The sequence below is a fragment of the Corvus kubaryi genome, unplaced genomic scaffold, assembly GCF_017639235.1.
Source record: "Corvus kubaryi isolate FWS band 111438036 unplaced genomic scaffold, C.kubaryi_AGA036_p1.0 37334, whole genome shotgun sequence".
In the NCBI taxonomy this organism is placed as follows: Eukaryota; Metazoa; Chordata; class Aves; order Passeriformes; family Corvidae; genus Corvus; species Corvus kubaryi.
The window spans coordinates 933,820-954,783 of NW_024581108.1; the positions used below are offsets into that span (position 1 = coordinate 933,820).

At 45.5% G+C, this 20,964-nt stretch overlaps 1 long non-coding RNA gene across 1 annotated transcript; it reads left to right on the forward strand.

The window, feature by feature from the left end:
* Nucleotides 1–822: 822 nt before the first annotated feature.
* Nucleotides 823–19,404, forward strand: LOC121666014. The gene is made up of 4 exons (XR_006016533.1): nt 823–943; nt 14,376–14,544; nt 17,485–17,542; nt 17,651–19,404. It is a non-coding gene; the product is annotated as an uncharacterized LOC121666014 (long non-coding RNA).
* The last annotated feature ends 1,560 nt before the right edge of the window (nt 19,405–20,964 follow it).

Below are 20,964 nucleotides of genomic sequence, written 5' to 3' on the forward strand. Positions count from 1 at the left end.
AGAGTACTTTACACTGCCTTGGTCACCTTGCCTCTTAAGAGAACTGGGCACTTAACAAACTGCTGCTGAGCCTCAGGAGGGAGGCGAGTCCTCACCCAGGGAGCTGTGCATGCAGAGGAGTTGGGATGGAGGGAAGCCAAGTGCCTGCCCCATGCTGCAAAGTAATCCTGACCTGAACTGTGCATCTCCCGCCTTGCAGATTTTTAAGCAGTTTGTGAGGCCAAGGCCCTGGCCCAGGCCATTCACTGTCACACAGACCTAGTAGTGTTCTTACTTTGGTAGACGGACGGTGGCTAACTCCCGTTTCCTGGCCACACTTAAATTTGGCTGACTGTATTTTTACTTTCTGATACTCCTGCCCCACCCAACCAACCAGTTTGACCATTTGCTAATTCCCCTCATCACTTGTTCCTGTTGGTTGTGGAGTGGCTCCTCTTTCACCCTGGAGCTCACTGCATTGTGCTGCATAAATGACCTCAGGTTCTAAGCTTACCTACAGTGACATTCCCCGTTCCGGAGAAGCAAGTTTGCGAGATGGGTTCCCCCCATTCCTTTCCAACCCTTAGAAGTATAGCTGTCACAAGAAGGGTGGTGGAATGGGGTGGTCTCGTGTTGCAGAGCTGATGTGCTTTGAGAGGGCTTTCCAGTTTCTCATTCCTTTTTTCCCTGTAACTATTGGAACAAACTGGCCATGCCCCTCTAATCAAAGAAATGTGAGGTTAGCAAGAGGCTCCAAAAACATTTCCTGGCAACAAGACAAAAGTAAGTCTACTGAGAAGTTTATGCAGAGGGAATATTTCTATTATATACAGTTGTGTCTTGTTCTCAGATGCCCATACCAAAGCAATTACTCTATGGGAGATGCCGACTGGCTGGAAGAACCTGTTCATTCTGGGTCTGTAATGGAGTCTGTGAGGAGCTCAGCTTCCTGGGGTGGAAGAAGGTAAGTGTGTGTGAGGAAGGGAGGCTGGGACATGTTTATTTGGGAGGGTAACCTTTCTGGGCTGGGAGCCTACTTCTTAATTTATTTGGTGGTCCAGGAAAATTTGTCACATCACATTCTTCAGCTCCCATTTGCACTGAGGTGATTACATCACCCCAGAGCCTTAGGTAGCTAACAGGGATACAGCTGTATAAAGAGCAGGCTGGCCCTCTCATGATGGCAGTGATGTGGTTTGTCCCTAAGACAAACAAAGTTGCACAGGAAAGGTACAAGTCTGGGTCCAGTCAAGGAACTGCAGATTCAAGGCCAACTCTGAACTTTGAGCCAGCTCACAGTTGGTATTTTTCATGTGTACTTTTACCCCACTCATGAGCTCCTCACATGAGATTCACAGACACATTATGGCCTCTATGTTCCTGCAAGCACAAGGGCTGTCATTTCTGGGTTCTTGGAAGAAATGCCAGCACCAGTACCAAGGCTTTCCCAATGATAACGCCAATGGTCTGAGCAGCATTTTGGTGGTCTGGAGTTGCAAGGCATCTTGGCTTCTTTACAGCACTGTATTTTGCAAAACAAGAGCAAAGGATCAAGGTCCATAGGAGTTGGGGCAAAAACAGACACAGAGCTGTGGAAAAGTGCTGAGGACAGCGGAAAGGGAGAGCTCCAGAGTGTGGAGTTTCCATGGCAGAGAATCTGTGGCTCTCCCATCACATACTCCCTTTTTGGTGTCATCCCGTATACAAGTGGGAATACAGAACACTTAGTGTTCTTGGGTCACAAGCCTTTGCTTTGGCAAGCTTGGGATTGGACTCAGTGATCAAAGGGACATTGGGGTATTTACTCATGGAGTCCCACAGCACCTCTGAGAGGTGTACAAGTATTTCACCCCTGATTTGCTCACAGCAGTGGTAAAGCAGTGCAGGGAATCGCCTTTCACAGCAGAAAGTGCAGCAGTGTCAGAGCCAGGCTGCCTGATGCTCAGCTCACTGTGTTCTCCTCCAGATCCTATGCTTCCTCTGTGGAATGCTGCATCTCTCATGTTTCTGGTCTATCTCTACACCAAATCTTAACTGCTGTTTAAAACTGGCATAATCGGTTTTGATAAAATGTACCTCCAAGATCTTCCAGGCAGGGATTCTGCAAGACATCCAAGATTTTGGATATCTCCAAAAGCTGAACCATTCCTCTTGCCACACAAAGCAACTGTACTTTCAGAGAGTTAATAAATCCATGCAAGCTCTTTAAAAGAAGAAATCAGGAGGATTTTTTTAGACATTTTTAGACAAAGGTTCTTTTTTTTCCATGCAGCCTCCTTGGTAACCAGCTAAAACAAATTCCTCCAGACTGTAAACTAGAGATAATGGAGTGCCCCTTTAATCTCTGTCCGCTACAGATCAAGTTACCTCTTACTTATCCTGGCCAAGCAAATGAATTGGAATTGATGTTCTTAATTGTTTTCTAAATTGCTGTTCCCCACTCCCTTCCTCCCCTTCTCTGCACACAGCTGTTTTGCATCAGAGTCTAGTCTAATGGGTACTGTCACTCACACGAGGGGGTGAAGTCATGTGGTCATAAAAGAGAAAGATTGGGGGAAGAGAAGGAAATACCACCCAGTGCATTATCTGGCTGTGACACACACAAACTGAATAGAAATAATTCCTCCTAGGGGGCTAGTCCCAACAATGGACACAGTGCTGTCTTGGGCTAGAAAAATGTGGGGACTCACTGCGTTCTCTGATATTTGTTTCTCTCTCATAGAGAAGGAAGATGATTAAAGTGCTAGTTTGGGACACAGGAAACCTGAGTTGAAACTGCTGACTCTGCAGCAATCTCCTTTGTCTGGTTTTGTGCAAGTTGCTTTGTTTATGCCTTAGTGGCTGCAATTGTAATGCATAAATAATACAATTCCCTTCCATTCTCCTCGGGGCAACAGTGGTCTTTCATTAGCTGTATCTTACAGAACAGCTTAACCTGCTTGCCCTCTCCAAAATGTGCTCCAGTGCTCCTGTGTTTATAGATATTAGTCTCCATTTCACTTGGAACTTGCACTGCAGAGCCTTTGGGCTCTGGGAGCATCAGGCCAGGACTTAACACCAGAATCCCATTCCTCTCTATCCTCTAAAGTGGGCACAGATCTCAAGTCTTAAGCAGGACTCATCCCCTGAAGACATTTTGCTCCTATAAAATTCATTCTTGCATGTGAAATGTATGCAAACAAATTATTCCACCAACTTCCCTGTCCTGACGCTATGTTCTCTCCCAACCTATAAATGACCAATAATTCCAGTTTTGCTGCCAGCAGTTTTCCAGAACTCAGCTGTTCCCTTTTAGACCTTGTAGTTCCATGGACTAATGACTGTTTGCATGGACTGACAACTCTCTGCTCATCAGTCCATCCAGAGTAGAACCCAAAAGAACAGTGGTTGTCCACTTCTTACTGTCTCCCAGAAGGTCTTTCTTGACAAACAACAGTCTACCACTTACTCTTGTTATAATGTCAGATCAGTTTTCTGAGGGAGATCAGAGATTCAGAGAATTTGCTGCCCACATAAAGTCCTGAAATGCCTGCTGGAAAAGCAGCAGACTCTTGGATACCGGCTTGTAATATCTGAGAACACTGTGTAGGATAGATCTGAGATAAAATGGCAGGAAAGGAGTTTGATACAGAATGAGTTAAAAATCATGCTAACTGCTGCTAATGGTGAGGAAACCTGACTATGTCAGGGTGAAGTTTCTTCCCCTCCTGTTCAGTAAGGAAAACACAGATTTCTGAGCTGGTCACTGTGCTGGAAGGGAGGGATTTAAATGTGCAGGTGTTGGGTGTTGTGAGTGAGATTTTCAAAAGACTGAATATGAGTTAGGAGCACAGCTTCCAAGTTGTGTGAATCAGGTACACCTAATTGTCTAAGTGTAGGGTTCATTCAGCTGCCCAATAGGTTAAGTGCCCGGTTCAAAGCTAGGAAGAAAAGCAGACAAAAGGTGTTTAGAGCAATGCTCAGGAAGGGACTCTGACCTTCTCATCACAGCTTCCTCTTATCGCAGGAGGATTTTCATAGCTGTTGGAGCTATAAGCTGAGCTCCTGTACTTTTTGCTTCTTATCACACTAGCAGTAATGAAGAATCTGCAATCTGCATTTCGTTGGAGAGGTGCCAGGAAGAAAGGATCCTGACGTGCTTTGTCTGTAGCAGCGTGTGCTAATAGGAGAAAAAACTCATTTATGTCAATGGAGAGAACAGCTGTGAGCCTTAGATGGTGCTACCCTTGCTGACATGAGGTACTTGCTGACTCCTTGAATAGCTCCATTCAAATCAATATAACTGCTCTTGGAGTGAGGTTCTGCTCAGTGTTAATGAAGATGTCAGAATCTGGCCCACAGGGAATAAATGCATTGAGCAAGAAGGAGCTCTTTTATAACCTCTTTCCTAGAACGTGTTTGGAGGCCTACATTTGCAGCTGGTTCCTATCTCAAAGCCAGGCCAAACCAAGCTCCCCCTCACCAGAAGATGCAAGCATGCCCAGACTTTTGGAAGTTCAGCTCCAGATCCAAACATAGGCCTGATCCAAAGCTGATAGACTCCCACTGACCTAAACAGACACTTGGCCTGAGTCCCATTACTTGGGCCCATCTTGCCACAAAGCAATACACCACACACCAACACTACTGGCATGTCTGGACTCATGTCTGTATGAATATGATCCCTTTTCTCTTTTTATCCCTCTTGCTTTAACATTTTTTTAGGGAAGGGATTGGTCTCAGGGAGGCATAAACTCCCTTCTTTTCCATCCCTGACAGAGTATCAAACTCCTCCACTGAGATTTCTCCATGGAGACATTGGGTTTTCCTGGCAGGCAGGGCTGCAAACTACTCAGCGGAATGTCTACAGCTCTGCAGCTCAAGAGGAGCCAGGAGGCTGGGCATCCCAGCCAAGGGAAATACTGCTGTCGTCCCAAGAACACTTTCATGGAGACTGAGGTGCATACTGGATTAGAGGCAGCTAAGCTGGGGTCTTGTGTTTTTTTCTCGGTTTCCTTTTCCCCCTTGAAAACCTAAAGCACGGGGAAGAGAAGTCCACAGACAAGAAATCTGGGCATCCTGGTGGATGTTGAAAAATGTGGTTTGTTAATGGATCTTTTTATTTCTGGTACTTCTGGCTTGTTCAACACATACACACACAAACACACATACAGAGAATAACTTGGCAAGCTCATGTTTTCGTGGCACAGCACCAGGAAATGGGAGTTCCCCTCCCAACAGAGAAGATCAGGGCCATGAGGCAAAGGTGGGGAATCAGACCCAGCCTGAGTCTCAGTGGAGCGCCGGCCCGGACAACTCTTACACAAATAATCTCCAGGAGCTCTGAACCCATGCTTCATTGTGGACACAGACAGTGCTGTAGAAAAAACAGACTGAAATTGCTTCTTTTTCATGGCATCTGTAGTGTAAAAACGGTTTTCGTCCAAGACATTTGTGGTCGGAAAATCCTGACACCTCATAAATTATCTTAGAGGCGCAACAAAGCTTCAAAAAGATGAAACTCAATGCTGAGGTCAGCAGGAATTTTTTTTGCATCTTCTGCAGTGGAGGAGCGTTTTCAGTCTCAGGAAAACCACCACAAAAAGAGGCAGCAAGAAGCAAGAATATTTCTTGGCATGAGAGCCTCAGTGCTCAGGGGAGTCAGGCATCTTCTAGTATTTATTTTTGGCCACCTTTGTGTTCACACATCATCAGAACATGATCCAAGCAACCAGGGGTACCCGATAGTGAGGTGGCTGCTGCAGTTACGCGACACCTCCAGGTCCACCCAAACACTCAGGCTAATTACCCTTGCATAGTGCTGGGGGCTGCACAGGTTGAGCACCTCCAGGATTGGTCTGACAACACTTTATAGGTGAGGTGGGTGTGGGATAGGGCTGAAGTACTGCAAAACCACAGTCACCTTCAGTGTGAGCTTGCAGAGAGCATGGAACAGTGTTGTGAGGAATGGTTTATGGTCCCTATCAGCTCATACCCACAAGCAGACAGCTGGCGTTTTTTAAAGCTGTTTTCCTATTCCTCCTGACTACAAATGCAACCCCACTGCTGGAGCTCTGCTGCCCTGCTGTGTGAGGTTGAACAGGCTGCTTAATCCCTCACACCTCCCCAGACTACAGCTAGTCTGAATGAGGATGACTGCCTAGCATCTTCCTTTGCTCTCTGCTTGGATATTTCTTCTTTGTTACACAGAGGAGAGTTTCCTTCTACCAGACAAGAACTAGGCGGAGAAAGATGACCCTGAGGGCGAAGTTACACACAGCCTTTTTTGACACAAGAGCCTCTGCAGCTTAGTTACCACACGTGGTATTAGGGTGACACCCAAATGTCCTCTGCAGCACATTAAACCCCAAGTTGCTCAAAACAGAGGAAAACTGAGGTGGTGTTTGAAAGAAGAACAGAAACATGACATCCAGGATGGCCTGTGGTTCCCCTGCTGTGGTGTGTGGCAGGAAGGACCTAGCCAAAGCCAGGGAGTTCAGGAAAGAAGGGCTTTTTCTGCAGGGTGAAAAGTGGAAGAGATGTTTCTAAGAAGGCAGAGACCCTTGTCTCTGTCAGGAAGAAATCATCTGTCCTGTAGCAGGCCCTGTCGCTGCTCCCAACCGCTGCCATCCTTATCCATGCCTGGCCTTGCCCTGCAGTGCTCCTGGCAGGAGGTCTGGAGTGCTGCAGCGTGCTGGAGCTGTGCCTGCAGCCTCCTGAGGGCTGCTTGGGAAAGGCAGTGCCCAGGCTGTGACAGCCAGCCCTCCTGCAGGGCCCCAGAGCAGGGGGAATGCTGCCAATGGAAAGCCAGTTTTGCAGACAGACCCAGTCCCTTCTGGGACACACAGTGGGGTTTTGGGTCGTTCTTTATCCCCTTTACTGAGAAGTCATCAAAATGGCTCCATTTAATCTCTAGCATTGCTTTTATGCGTCTTAGTTTGGAGAGTGAAGTTACAAGGTAAGATATGAACTGCTCTCCACTTCTGTGGGTGGACAAAACTTTCAGATTTAAAACTTCTCTCCATCTGTTCAGCTCTCTGAGTCCCTTGCAGGATCTGACCTCCCTGCCCACTTAGTAAATCAACGGTTTCTAAGGCATGTATAACTGATTTTATGGCAGCAAGATGCATTTCACTAGATTTATGTTATTAAACTGGAGGGGGGAAGCCTCCTTTTATTTGGGGCAGTCCTTGAGTTTTACAGGCTTGTTTGAGTAAGTAATTATTTTGGTAATGCTGGGGCCTCCTTTATTGAATCGTAAATGCATCCTGAACAGCTCTCGGAATATAACAAGCAGACCTTTCCCTGAAAGGCTAAGGATTGCCTTGATTAGCAAATCTGAACATTACTAGTTTACTTTGCGATTAGCTTTGCTGCTGAGAGCTGCCTTGGTTCATTTCTCTGGGACTACGCACAGGATTAAGAGTGTGTGTAAATGTTTGCAGGATCAGTGTCACAAATGAAAAAAACCCAACCCAAAAGCCGTTTCTTTGGAAACATCCTCTCTGACCATGTTAGGGAAAAGGATCAGATAATTGGGATCTTTATGCTGCTTATTATAAAAAATGCTTTGGAACTAGTTCAAGCACCAATCAGAAACCACATTGTTCCACTAAATCACTTTCAGATGCCATTTCAGATACGGAATACAATTACTCCTAGTTTAAAAATGTAAATGTTCCCTTCATAAAACACACACACTCACACACTCACACACAACTATTTAAATTTCTTTTATTTTTATCTGTCTTGGCTGGAGTTCAGGCCTTCCACAGATGATCTATCAACACTTTTTGTGCCATTTCTTTCTGCCAGGCGTCGCGCAGAGCCCATGTACAGTGCAGAAGAGCTGTGACGTGGACTTTAGGGCTTTACAGTCAAAAGAGCTCTTGCACAAGCCGGGAAGCTGGAGGCCCAGGCTTGGATGTCTGTGTGCTTAAGAAATCATTTCAAAGCAAAACCTGGAACAAAAATTCTGCCTGAGTGTTGCATTAAAAACCCACCCGAGATGCCTGGAGGGGTTCCTGGCCTGTCACTTTTGGTTATTGGATAGCTATGGGTTTGGGGAAGCAAACTCTATGGGGTGGCTGCCGCCCACGTGCTCTCCTGATTGTTGGGGGAGCATGAGGCCCTTCTGTGATTAGATCAAACTGGGAGTCTGGCCCTGCTGGTGATGGGGACCCACGTGCCGGCCCTGCTGCTCATGTGTGAGCACAGGCTCAAGGGGAGGTGGGAAAAAGCTGGAGAAGGAAAAGGCTGTTCCACTGGGGGCTGGATGGGCCAGGCACCCTCTGCTCGCTGGAGTCAGCACAGCATGAGCACTGCCCCAGCACAGCCCCCGGGTAAGACGTTTAGTGTTGGCAGCACACATATCTCCTTCCTTCTGAGCCAACACCCAGGCAACTCCAGAGGATTCCTCAGCCTCTCTGTAAGGTGTGACTCATTTCACAGGAGGCAGCATCCCTGCAGAGAGGTAGGGAGGGAGCCAGAATAACAGCTGACCCCAAGTCTTGGGCAGGCAGTAGGAGGCTTGGCAAAGGTCCCAGTCTGCCCAGCAGCAGCCTTGAGGCAGGGTCCTGAGCCCCAGGCTCTCATGGTGTAGCTGCTGGGCTGTGCAGAGAACTTTTTCACCTCTGCCAGCACACCATGTTGACTCTAGGCTGGGACTGTCTGGAACATGGGTAATGGAAATCTCTCATTGTTGTCAGGAAGTTATCCTTCGTCACTGCTGAAATCCTCTAGAGTGGTTCTGTTTTGGTGAGCCCAGCCATGAGTCTGTGGGAGCGCAGCCCGCGCTCCTGGCAGACGGATGCTGTGTTTTCCAGGGCTTGGGGCCCCTGTGCTGTGTTCAGTCCTGCTGTGGGACAGGAAGCCCACAGACACCCGGGAGTGTTGCCCTAGAATCCAGACAAAACCCCCAGAGATGCCAGACCCCCAACAACCTGGCAAGAAGCCGTGGGAACCTGGGATCAAAACAGGGATAACAAGGCTTCGGGATGCTTGAAGATGCTGCCGTTTTTCAGACAGTCCATGGGCCGTCTTTTTTTTTTTAATTTTTCTGGGGCAAGCAGAGGGATTTCTCAGCATCAGAGCAACATGAGACTCTTGAGGGCTGAATTTTGGAAAAAGTATATGGAAACATTTTCATACTTTCCAAAACAAAAGATGCTAAGGGCTTTGCTACTAAGGGAAAATTCCTTCACTGGTTTTGCAGAGGCTGAGATTTCTGAGTTTCCTTAGCACGGCTCATGGCTTCTTTAGGAGGGCTTTAGTCTGACACTGAGAGGAATGGCCTTTGAACTCTGTGGTAGCTTAAATGCAATGAAATCCTGGCCCCACAGAAAGCAGTGGGCTCCCAATGACTAGCACCTGCAAGTGAGATCAGGAGCTCAGGCACAATGCCTTAGCTGACATTGCTGGAGCCTCATGGTGGAGTAAGGGATCTGCTCTGAGCCAAAATTTTGGCAGGCATGACCGAAGACCACTTTACTTCCATGTCTCCAATGGCTGGGAGGCACAGTTTGGATGGAGAACAAAGCCATTTCTGAGGAAGGGATGTTAAGACTGATGTATGAATTGAAGAAGCATTTTAGAGCAGTCTGAAATAAATCCAAGAGAGGGGATTTTCAGAAGCACTGGCTGTTCTTCCTAACACCAGTGACTGATTTTACGGTGGGAGCAGAGTCAGGCTGATGTAAGGTAGCTGTGGAAATTGGACCATCAGTGCTCTGATTTTTAGTGTTTCTGACCAGAAAACTGGAGCTCTTGCTGAGATGTGATTACTTTTGTGATGTTTGGTTCTTACAAAAGGGTCACAGCCTTGTTCAAAGGCCAGAACCTCCCTGTAGCTTGCTGCATCCCTAAAGAACATCCCATTGATTCAACTGGGCAATACCCTACCCAAGTAAAGAGCAGCCCACAATCCATTTCTATGAGTATTGTTTAATTATTACATATTAGTGTCATTAATAATTTTGGTTTTCAACAAGATGGTTGTGGCATTTGCTGCAACGTGCAGATTTCTATTTAAAAGAGATACTGCTGACAAATGTTTCCCAGCCCTTGTGTTAAGATGTGCTTCTTACCTCAGGGATAGAAGTTTGCTCTGCAAACAGGAAATATTTTTCACTGATGGGATGGAGAAATGTTACAGGTCCTGATATTGTGAACTAGAGAGGCATTAGTGATGGGACGAGTGGGAATGGATTGAAATTAAAAGAAAGTAGATTTATATTGGATGTTGGGAGGAAGTTCTTCACCCAGTGAATGCCTATGTCATGATTTTGGAAAAGGATGATCTTTGAGGTCCCTTCCAGCCCAAACCATTCTGTGACACTGATTTGATGATCAGGTTTGGGGTACTAGTCATTGGTAGCATGTGATTATTTAAACCTCTCAGGTTTTCTTTTTTCCAAGGTTATACTCCTTGCCCATCTGATTGCAGAAAAATTTCTAGAACAGTGGGACAATTGCATCTGAAAGCCTGACAAAACCTAGACACTCAATAAAAACATGCCACATTTCTTGGTCTATTCTCTCTTTTCCTTTCTTCTCTTCCTTTTCATGGCTGCCTCCTGATTCAATAGTGAGGCTTGGAGGCACAGAAAACTACAGTGGGAAGAAAGCAAATATTGCTTGTTCAGATGGACTTAAGCTCTGGTATCAGAGGTGCAGCTCCAGCCTCAGATCCAAATATCATCAGCATTCAGTTTCCGCTCACTCTGACGGTCTTCTGCACAACAAAGAAAACTCCATTCACCTATTTGGAGGTGTGGAAGCCCAAGTGTCAGTAATTATTAGCAGTGGCAAGACAAGTGACATGTTTCTAGGTATGTGCCTCTTCTGGGGCTCACTCCTCATTCCACAGCAACATTGAGAACGCCAGAGGAAGCAGAAGCAGCGGGAGCAGAGCTAATGGGCTCAGGATGGTGCCAGAATGCCACGGGTGAGTTTTCTTGCAAGCTGCCCATGGAGAGGGCCCGTCAGCCTGCACCAACAGAGCCATATTTCATTTACACATAAGAACCTGGGATTGTCCTGGGAGGCTGTGTAAGAAATGAGGCTGCATGGTTGGTGAGAAACCAATAACAAATACTACGTTGCCTCCTGCCAAGCGACTGGAGAGCAGAGGGAGGCCTGTGGCAGAGGAGAGCTGGGACAAGCACAGAGCAGCAAAGAATGTTTGTTAGTTCTTCCCTGTATCACTTATCAAGCATAACCAACCTTGCCACCATCAAAAGAGATTGTGACCATGGAATGAACCCATCTCCGGGACCCACTGGACATTTTTCATTAGGAAATTGTTTAAATAAGGTATGCTATTTTTTGTGCAAACATTTAAAAAGTACCTATTTTGAATATTTTTTCTGGGGAAAAGAAAAGCAAAGAAAACCCAGTCTTTCCCCAAAATGAAACACTTTTATAACATGAGAAAGTTCTGTTTCCACAGCTTTTGAATGTTCTGAACTTTCTTATTTTCCAATATGAAATGTATTTGATAAATTTTTCTCAATGTTTCAGAAAACCAGTGTCCAATTGAAACATGTACTCATATATCTGTCTATACAGTTTGATTATGAGAAGTTTATTTCTAAAATATTAACTTATCACCAATATAAAATGTTATTATCTGCTCTGGAAGAGCAAAGGAATTCAAAATTATGGAAAAAGCTCATGAGATGGAGGACCAGAAAGAAGAGGAAGGTAGATGGCAATGAAGAGGAGCAGAGGAAAAGACTTTAGGAAGGAAGCAGAGGCCATTCAGTGAAGAACCACCGAGGTTAAAAATGGAGAAAAGCAGGATAAAGCTGCTTGCAGAATAGATTCCCTGGTGCGGAGAAGTGCTGCATAGGGGGACGACTCTGGACAGTTCACAGGCCTTGATCCAAGTTCAAGAGATTGTGCAAGGATAATGACGACAAGGAAGATGGGGATGTGCTGAACTCTATGCTCTGTTTGGATCTATCTTAAAGTTTCATGCAGCCTGCCATAAAAAGTAACAGTATTAAAGATTTTTGCAAAACCTGCGTGTTGTGGGCTTCGCCTGTCCTGTGTCACTGGAGAGCATGAGCAAGACACAGAGGCCTGGGGGTCTGGTTTCCATGGGATGGTATCAGAGCTCCTGGGTTCAGGATGTGCAGGGAGGGCCCCCCTAGGAGGCAGCGCTGGTGGCTCAGGAAACCCAAGGAACACTGTTCCTGTGCACCGCAGGGAGCCTGGAGATCAGCCAGAATAGAGGCAGAGTCTAACTTGCAGCAGGACTTTTCCACAGCCACATACCAGACAAAGGAGGAGGAAGAAGATGACATGCTTTACCCCCAGCACCTCTCTGTCGCTGGCAGGCAAACTTGTCGCCAAGGGCAATCCTGCAGAGCCAGCTGCAGCCAACCCCTTCCACCAAACATGCTGGTGTGGGCTTTCAGACACTTGCAGGGGCTTTGAAAACCACCTCTTGGGTGTGCTCCAATCTTGAGTAAACAGTTCAAGGACACCAACGAGGTTCCCTGCCTCTCAGGCAGCATGAGCCAAAGTGATAAAAATTGACATAAAACCCCCAAAACAAAGGCAGAGGAAAGAGGGAGAAAAAGCTGTGAGGCCCAAAGGGCTGAGGATGTGGGTACTGCTGGGCTTGATTGTCTTCTGTGCTGTGCAAGGAAGAATGTTCCTGGGACAACATTGCCGACTTTTGGATTGTTACTGGTTGGGTTTTTTATAATATTATTTTCTTCCCCCAAAGCCAACAGGCAAGTGACATAAAGCAACTGGAATTGCTTTCTGAAGCTGGGAAAGTCAGAGATGATCCCTGGCTGGAAAATCCAGATCTGGGTTTTCAACTCCTTGTGTTGCACAAGACCATGAAGGCCTTCAGCTGGGTTAGGTCTGCCACGTGCAGAGGGGGCGAGTGGCCAACTTCAGAGTCAGGTTCAGGTTTGGATTCTGAAACACACCCCCTTGCCAAAAGTCCAGGGTCGATCCCAGAGGCTTAGGAGGGAAGAGCCAATTCCAGCCCATCTCCTCTAACAATTCATCTGGGCATCTAATGAGGAAAGCTGTCTTCTTTGTTCTGACAGTTAAATATGCGCTCAGGCTCATTCCTCCATCAAAAGTTTACATTATATCAGGTTTAAATTATTTTTGTGCTGTGGTTGCACCCTCATTTCACAAACCTTTCAGCCTATTGTGGTTTGGAACTTGGAGAACTTCTAAAGATCATGAATTAAAGCAGGAAGATGTCTTTTCACAACCTGTGACCTTGTTTCCATTATCAGCCGTGAATCCACACCATTGACTTGTCTGCAGGGACATGAGGGGCTGGAAACATCCAGGAAGGACACATAAAACAAAAGCTTTGAGCTCAAATAATCACAGCAAATCTGTGATTAATCCTTAGTTTGAAAGCTGGAGTTCTCCCCAAACTCATGGGCTGACTGGACCATCCATCAGATCATTGGAAAGGAAGCAGCTAGGATTTGATCAATATTTCAAACCAAATCAGTGAGGTTGATTAAAAGTGAACTCTGAACTCCAAGAGCTTTTTCACATCATGGGTTCTCTTCAAAAGAGATTGCTCTGAGCTCCTCAGCCATGAGAAAGTGCTACAAGTCAGTCATGCCTCCTCACCCACATGGCCTCCACAGGCACAGATTTGAAGGGCATTTCAAGGAGATGGCATGAAGTAACCCCAGATTCTGTGATTGACTCAGGTTGGTGAAAGGGGAGTAAAGGGAGTACAGTTACTGGGTAGGAAATAGGGTTCATGAAGCATGCAGGGGTCTCAGACACTGGGATTTTTTGCAACATTTATTGGAACAGACAGGCTAAGAGCACTGAGGGATAAAGGATCCCAAATCAAACAGGCTAATTGGTCTCAAATGGAGTGACTAAGGAACTCTCTCCATTCCAAAATGGGTCAAATTGCATTTTAGAAGGAGATGTCTGAAATTTGAGTGGGAGGCCTGGATAGAAAAATGAATGGATGAACTCATAATTGACATGGATTCCATTATGGCTAATACCTGTGTCAGAGCTGCCACCGAATATGGCCTGCAAATCCAGTCTGGGGGAATTCCCTTTAGAGATATGACCCAGGTGAAGCAGACTATTTGCCATGAGCCTGTGAGGAACTGAGACTTTAATTGCAAACATATGGCTGGGTAGCTTTCCAACAAGTGAAACCTGGGGGATAGAGGGAGATCTGCTCTGAAACAGATGATCCAGAAAGGCTTTCACTATCTCCGGCAATGGGTTTCTGTGTTCTCCTATCACTTTGTGCTGAACAGAAAATTGTAAAGAAAGGAAAATTATGCTGAAATATAACAATGGCAAAAGGAGCCCTGTGATTTTAGGAAGAATAAGGGTGAAATTAAGTTTCCCATGAATTTACTGTGACATCATTCCCTGTTTTTGTCTTTTAAAAGGCAGCGGTCTGATCTTCAGCTTGTTCCTGTACTGGAGAAGATATAAGGTGGTTTGTGTCATGAACAGTTGTGCCTGGACTCAGTTCCAACCTGAGAAGATGGCCTAGAGGACAAGAGTGTCATCCACTTGTGATGGACAGCTTGAATTGCCTGTCTTGGTGTTCAGCAGGTAGGGAGAGTGCATCGTAGAAAGGATGTCAGCACCAGCTCCTGGATCTGATTGCTTCAGGGACAATACGGAACACCTCACCCCCCACATCCAGGATCAGGATCAACAGGGTGTATGAGCACAGGCAAACTGACAAGACCAAGAGCCTGAGTTAAAAGGCAGCTCCCATGGGAGTTGGGGAAGAGTCCTGTAAGGGCTGCTTGATGATATTTCACGTTACTTCTCTTGGCAGTGTGATCCCAGCTTGCAGTAGCACCCTATCAGAGCTGGTCTGTAGAATAGGCAGCCAAACCCCAAGGGAAGGGGAGAGGCTGCAGAGTTTTCAGTACAGTCAGGGCCTGGGGAAAGCAGACTGTGCGGTTAATCTTATCTATTGCTATCTCTTCAGACTGTCCCAAAGGTTTTCCGTGCTTCGCAGAATACCTTTTAATACTAGGAACTCCAGGCGTGTTTGTGCTTTCCTCTGGGACCTGGAAGCATGACTTTATGCATAATGAGAGGCAAAGAACTATTGTCTGTGTGACTGGGAAAGTGAAGGGGAATGTGGGCTGGCATTGATCCCAAGAACAGGATGGCTGAGCTCAAGGGAGTTTACTTTTCTGGAGGTGTTTTTGTTTGTCCCTGAGAGGACACAAACTTAACAAGGCAGAAGCTGCCCTGTGGTGGCTGGACAGGAAGGTAGCTGGGCCAGTCAAGTTTTGTAAGGTAGAACAGCACCTTCTGGGTCCTGGCCTGGGAGAGGCAGCTCCTTGGTGTCCCAGATGGCCAGTCCATGGGGAGCTTGGGCCTTTGCAGGGCTGGAGGATTTTGACTCCTGAATGTTGGAGGTTCAAGTTCTGGACAAAATTGAGGAAGGCCTGTACTTGCTGTGGGAAAGGGATTTCTCCCTCCTGGAGCAGGCATCCAGGTGACATGAGCAACACCTCAAATGTCAGCTGGGAGGTTGGCTTTTGGAAGAGAACCAAAGATGAGTTTGAACAAACACAGCAACCTGTGAGTGCTGGTTTTGTGTCCATAACTGCACTTTTCCATGTGACCTAAACATTAAGGTTTGAGGAGGCAAAGATTGTAAGTAACTAACAGACAAATTGCTGCTTTGTGATGATGTTTAGCAGTTCACACAGACCAAAGCACCAATTTTTGGTCAGGATAATTTTTTTTAAGGCAGTGTCTGAGACATCTGTGGCAAAGGCTCTGGTTATGCCAAGGAGTTCCTGAGAATGAAACCAAGAAAAATTGGGTCTGCAAAAACTGAAGCATTTCCCAGTAAATATTCCCTTAACCAGTGACCACATGTCTGAAAAGGAAGATCTATGCAAAATGGGAAGGGAAGTCTCACAACAGCACTCTGTAATAAAATAACAACAGCGATGTATGCACACATGTACACACACAGTCGTTCCAGATAAAATCAAATATCCTGCACTCCAAAGTTGGTACACTTCTATTTATTTTTATCCTTATGACTATGAAATATATTTTTCCTTGGACTAACAGTTCCAGACAGAAGTGCTGTAGACAACTCTATCAGCTGCTGCTGCGGGTGAGCTCTCTACTCTGCCTGTATCAATGGATCTACTCCAGGTCTTTCCTGCCTGTAATCCTTCTTGCAAATCCCAGTCCTCTGCTCCCTCAAGTCCTGCCCTCTTTGCTTTATGCATCCCTTTCCAGGACACTGGAATGCATCTCCACTTAGATGTTCTGTTGCCAGTGATTTTAGCAGATAACATCGAGGCACACATTGGAGCAGAGCCATTGAAGCAATAGTGGGATCTGTTGGAAGGAAGGAAGTGCAGACAGGAGAGAGAAAAGAAGGCAAAAAGATAGAAGGAAGGAGAAGTGAAAAGCAGAAGGTGAAGAGAAAGAAAGGAGAGAAAAAGCAAGGATCCGAAAGAATGACAAATTACTCCTCTGGGCCATGTTATATGCTGCATAATTTACAGTAAAATGAAATACTGTTAATCCATAAAGGCTGTATTGTTCTCTCTTTCTCTTGGCCAGCTACTGCTGATGTAAGCAGAAACTCTGTTCTGGGCTGAAGCAGTCAAGAGCCTTGCAAGAGAGCCTGGTGCCCAGACTGGAGCTGGAAGAGGGATTTGGCCTCTGCTATGAAGATTTTGAGGACACAGGCTTAGAGGAACCCAGGGAATGTGAGGATGTTGAGCAAGCTTCAGGAGCTTTTAGTCAGTGTTTCTTCTACCAAAGCTAATAAAAATCCATCTTTAAATCTTGTTCAGGAAGATGTCAGAGCTCTCCTGCAGAGTTAGTATGCCTAACACAGAGACTAGCTTAGTCATGACAGGATAAGGCATAGTCCTGCTAAGAGTTCATATATCCTGCAGGCTCACTCCATGAGATGTATAAATGTGTGTGGGTGTGTATATATATGTATATCTATATATATCTATATATATCTGTGTGTGTGTGTGTGTATCACTGTGTATAAGCTTATGCAGGTATCTGTTTTCTCCCAATAACTCAGTAACTCTGCCTGCAGCTTTCCAGACTCCAGGATCCTGGCCAGCTGGAGCAGGAGAGGCTGCCAAGTCCATCAGGTTGATGGAGCCAGCAGGCTGCTCCACCTGACTGTCTGGAAGCATTCTTTTGCTCTCTTGGGAGCTTCCCAGCACATCTCCATTTCCTCTGAAAGAAGGTTTGCCCATGGCTGCCAGCATCTGTGGCAGGTCTTCTTTCCATGGCTGGTGTGGCTGCAAAACCCAGAGACCCGTGGCCCTTCTTAGCACTGCTTTAGCCATCTCCCAGCTGCACCAGTCCTGAAAATTTCCAAAATGTAGTTCATGAAGCAAATGAGAAGACACAGGCTCTTTGCTGGTGCATAGCTGCTTTATAGGGATAGAGGGGATGATCTCATTAAGAATTCTGTATATGCCACAACCTGGTGAAAACAGTAATAAATCATGGTTTTCTTTTCTTTTAAAGGAAAACTTCATTGTCAGCAACTGAGAAGATGCTGAAGAGTTCCAAGGTGCACGAGGAGGTAACAAGGGGACAGCTAAAATTTGTATTTATTGTTATGTTTCTATGCTAATATCAAGAATGACCCTACTGAGAAAGTAAATTCTTTGCTCATGAATCTGTTATACAGGCGTCTTGCAGGAGCAACGCAGAGACACAGAGAAGATTTTCACCACTTGATCTCAGCATGTGGCTCTCATCTGGTGCTGTGCTCCGTCTGCTCTTTGCCTGGGACAGTGTCAGAACAAGTGGGGGTTTCAAAAGTGGTCTGTATGAGGGAGAGCAAGAGAAGTTCTGTTTTCCTCACTGCCCAGACTAAACAGGTTGCTCCAACTACACCTCCCCTTCTGGGTCCTCTTTCCAAGGAGAGGTTCTTAGCAAGACTTGGAAGCAGAGGCTTGCACAGCACTTGCATTGACAGTCTGCAGTTATGCCCTGCTCTTTCATTGTCCAACGGATGGTGGTGTCTCTTCCTGCTTCAGGCTTGTTTTATACCTGGAAGAGCCATCCCAAATGTGGGCACGGTAGTGAGGTGGAGCCCTGAAGTGAGAGAGGGACAGCAGAGAGATAGGAGAGGTGGAAAAAAGCACCAGCAACTCGCCCAGGATGTCCAGTGGATCCATAAGCAGGTACCATCACTGTGTGTTTGTGAAACAAGCCAAGACAGGAGTATCCTCACTGATTCTGGCTGACTCAAGCAATGGGTCTCTTCTCCCTGTCCTGAAGTGTGAGGTGTTCACCCTGGCAAGGAATCCATCACTCTTTGTTCAACTCACTGTAGCTTATCCTACAGAGAAAAGGCATGCAACCCCATGCTCTTTCTCTCTTCCTTAACACAGAGGTCCCCAAGCTATGACAAAGAACCCTGACAACCTTCTTTATGTCTTTTGGAGCACTTATACTTATTGTTCAACTTTGAATAGAGAGTTTTTAAAAATAGTTGGTTCTCCAGACCAACTACAGACTTTTATAACCTTGCCAGCCAACCACGGATCAAGGGTGGGAAGTGCTATTTTGGCAAAAAAGGTGCCAGTTTTTTCTTATTTTCTCTCTGTTGGTTTGGGTTTTTTTTTAATATAACAAGAATTCAGATAAAGAAGAACTGCATGTATAAAGGAGGTGAGGATTAGTGAAGAAGCAAACAAGAGATTTTTTTTGCTTATGTGGAAGGGGAGAAAAAATAAGACAGCTTCTTGTGGAAACATGGAAGGTCTCCACTGTAATGAATAATAATTTCAAATATATTTTCTGAGATCCGAACAGTATTTATAGGCAAATACTGTCTCAGAAGGTAGTGGGAAAAAGACAACAGTTTTCCTAACATTGGCTGCGAAACAAAATTTGCAGTTCTGGAAGACTTGCCATTTCCATAGGAACCAGATGAGATGAAGCAGAAAGACTTAACAGAGGTGATTAGAAAGTATTTTATACTGAAAACAAACTTTCTAGCTGAATGACATAAATTACTTTTAAGGGAGCAAATGGCTTTCTAGCAAATTTAAAAAAACAAGTATCTGCCCTTTAGTAACTGTCTTAGAGAGCCTTGGAGAGCAACAAGCTCAGCTGTGGAGTACAACATTAGAGGAACCATGGGGATCTTTGGGGTGGCACATTGAGGTGCTGAAAATCTAGTTTATGCTACCAGAATTTTGAAAGTCCTATTAAAATTTAAATACATACAAAAAACCCCTACATGCTTCATAAATCAAGAAAGGACCTTCACTATTTTGCACTGCTCTGAACAGAGATTGGAGGTGAGTGATGTGGGCAGAACAGTTCATCCCACTGTTTGGTGTTTGGGAATTTTAACAAGAGAAATAATTATGGGTGATATCCTGCCTAATTTAAGGTTTTGTATTTTAACAAAAAAGATCTGCCTACTTTTGTGTTTTGTTTTGGTTATTTTAGCAGTAATAATTTTGTGGTTTCTGTAGTCACCTTCCCAAAGAAGGGAGCCATCACAAACAAACGAGCTACTTCCTCTGCAGTGCTATTTCTGTTTTGGTTTATTAGGGAGCTAAAAAAAAGCTTTGATCTACCCTCCAGCTTGATATGTTATGAAATATTTTCATCAAACTCTGCCCTTAATTGAACTCATATTAATCTCAGCAAGATTAATGCGGATCTATATTCTTATGGGTTTCTGGACAGTCAGATGAGATCTTGCAGTTCGACCTCGCTGGTTTTGAGTTCAGTGGACACCACTGGAGGGGCAGAGATATTTCTATAGAAACTTCATTGCAGGACTGGGGATAAGGGCAAATGCATTTGGCCTGAAGCACAATTAATGCATTGCCTAAAGTTTGCCAGTATGTGTTGGTCCTTCTCCCATTGAAGTTGATGGCAAAACTCCCATGGAATTCAGCAAAGTGGGGTGGAATCTATACAGAGATTATTTTTCCCAGAAGAGCTTTGCAATAACCAGTGGATTTGCAAACTCCTCACTCTGACACATTGAAATAATTTGGGACTTTCATTCCATTTTGCTTTAATTGGGCTTACTCTGCATCTGAGTCTTCCTAAGTGGGTTGCTGTGCCTAAAATATGTGCAGGCATGTTTGCACTCTCTGAGGGAACATGGAAGTTAAACTGGAAGGGGAGGTTATGTTAGCAAGGATATTTTATTTTATACTGCTTCCAAAGGCAACCCTGTTTTGTGCTCACCACTTTGCCTTGACTGCTCTGTGCCTCTCCATACCAAATTGTGCTGGGATTTGATGATAAAGCACATCCTCTTTCCAGGAGCCCTGCCAACCCCTACATCCTAATTCACTGGTGTTCTGGTACCTTAGGCACTTTGTGGTCAGAAGGCAGACTGCAAATGTGGATACGTCCAAACCCTCCGGAGGAAGAGAAGAAATTTCTTACAGAGCTGCTGTTGTCCATTTAATTCCCAGTTCCTTTGTTTTAGTGTTTCTCAGGCAGTGCCAGCTGAGACAGCTCTTAGCTGGATACCAGCACTTGCAGGGCCTGATTTGGTTCATGTCTTCTATAAAAGTTTTCCATCTCTGACCAAGGTATTTCACATCAGGGTAAAAATGTGAGTAAATCAGAGCTGGCATCTATCCCAGACATATCAATTCCCTTAATTCCCTTCTTCCTGTGGCTTTGGGACAATCAAAATAGGGAATGTTTCCATTGCTATACCTTTATGAAAGTACAACATGTGAACGCCATATCCTGAGTGCATCCAGTGCATTTCCCTGCCTTGGTCGCTACCAACTGCACAGCTTTCCCTGGCAATTACGTGAAACAGAGCACGGCAGTGGAGTCAGTCTCTTGGCAGGGCTTGGTTCCAGGGAAGATCAAAGCCCCTAACATGACAATTAGTGAAACAAGGAGAAAGAAGATGGAAGCTGTCACTCCCAGCCGGCCAACACTAACACAGTCTGAGGGCAACGGGAGGTGCCAAAGTGTCCGCTTGAAAAATTTGGAGAGCTGGGG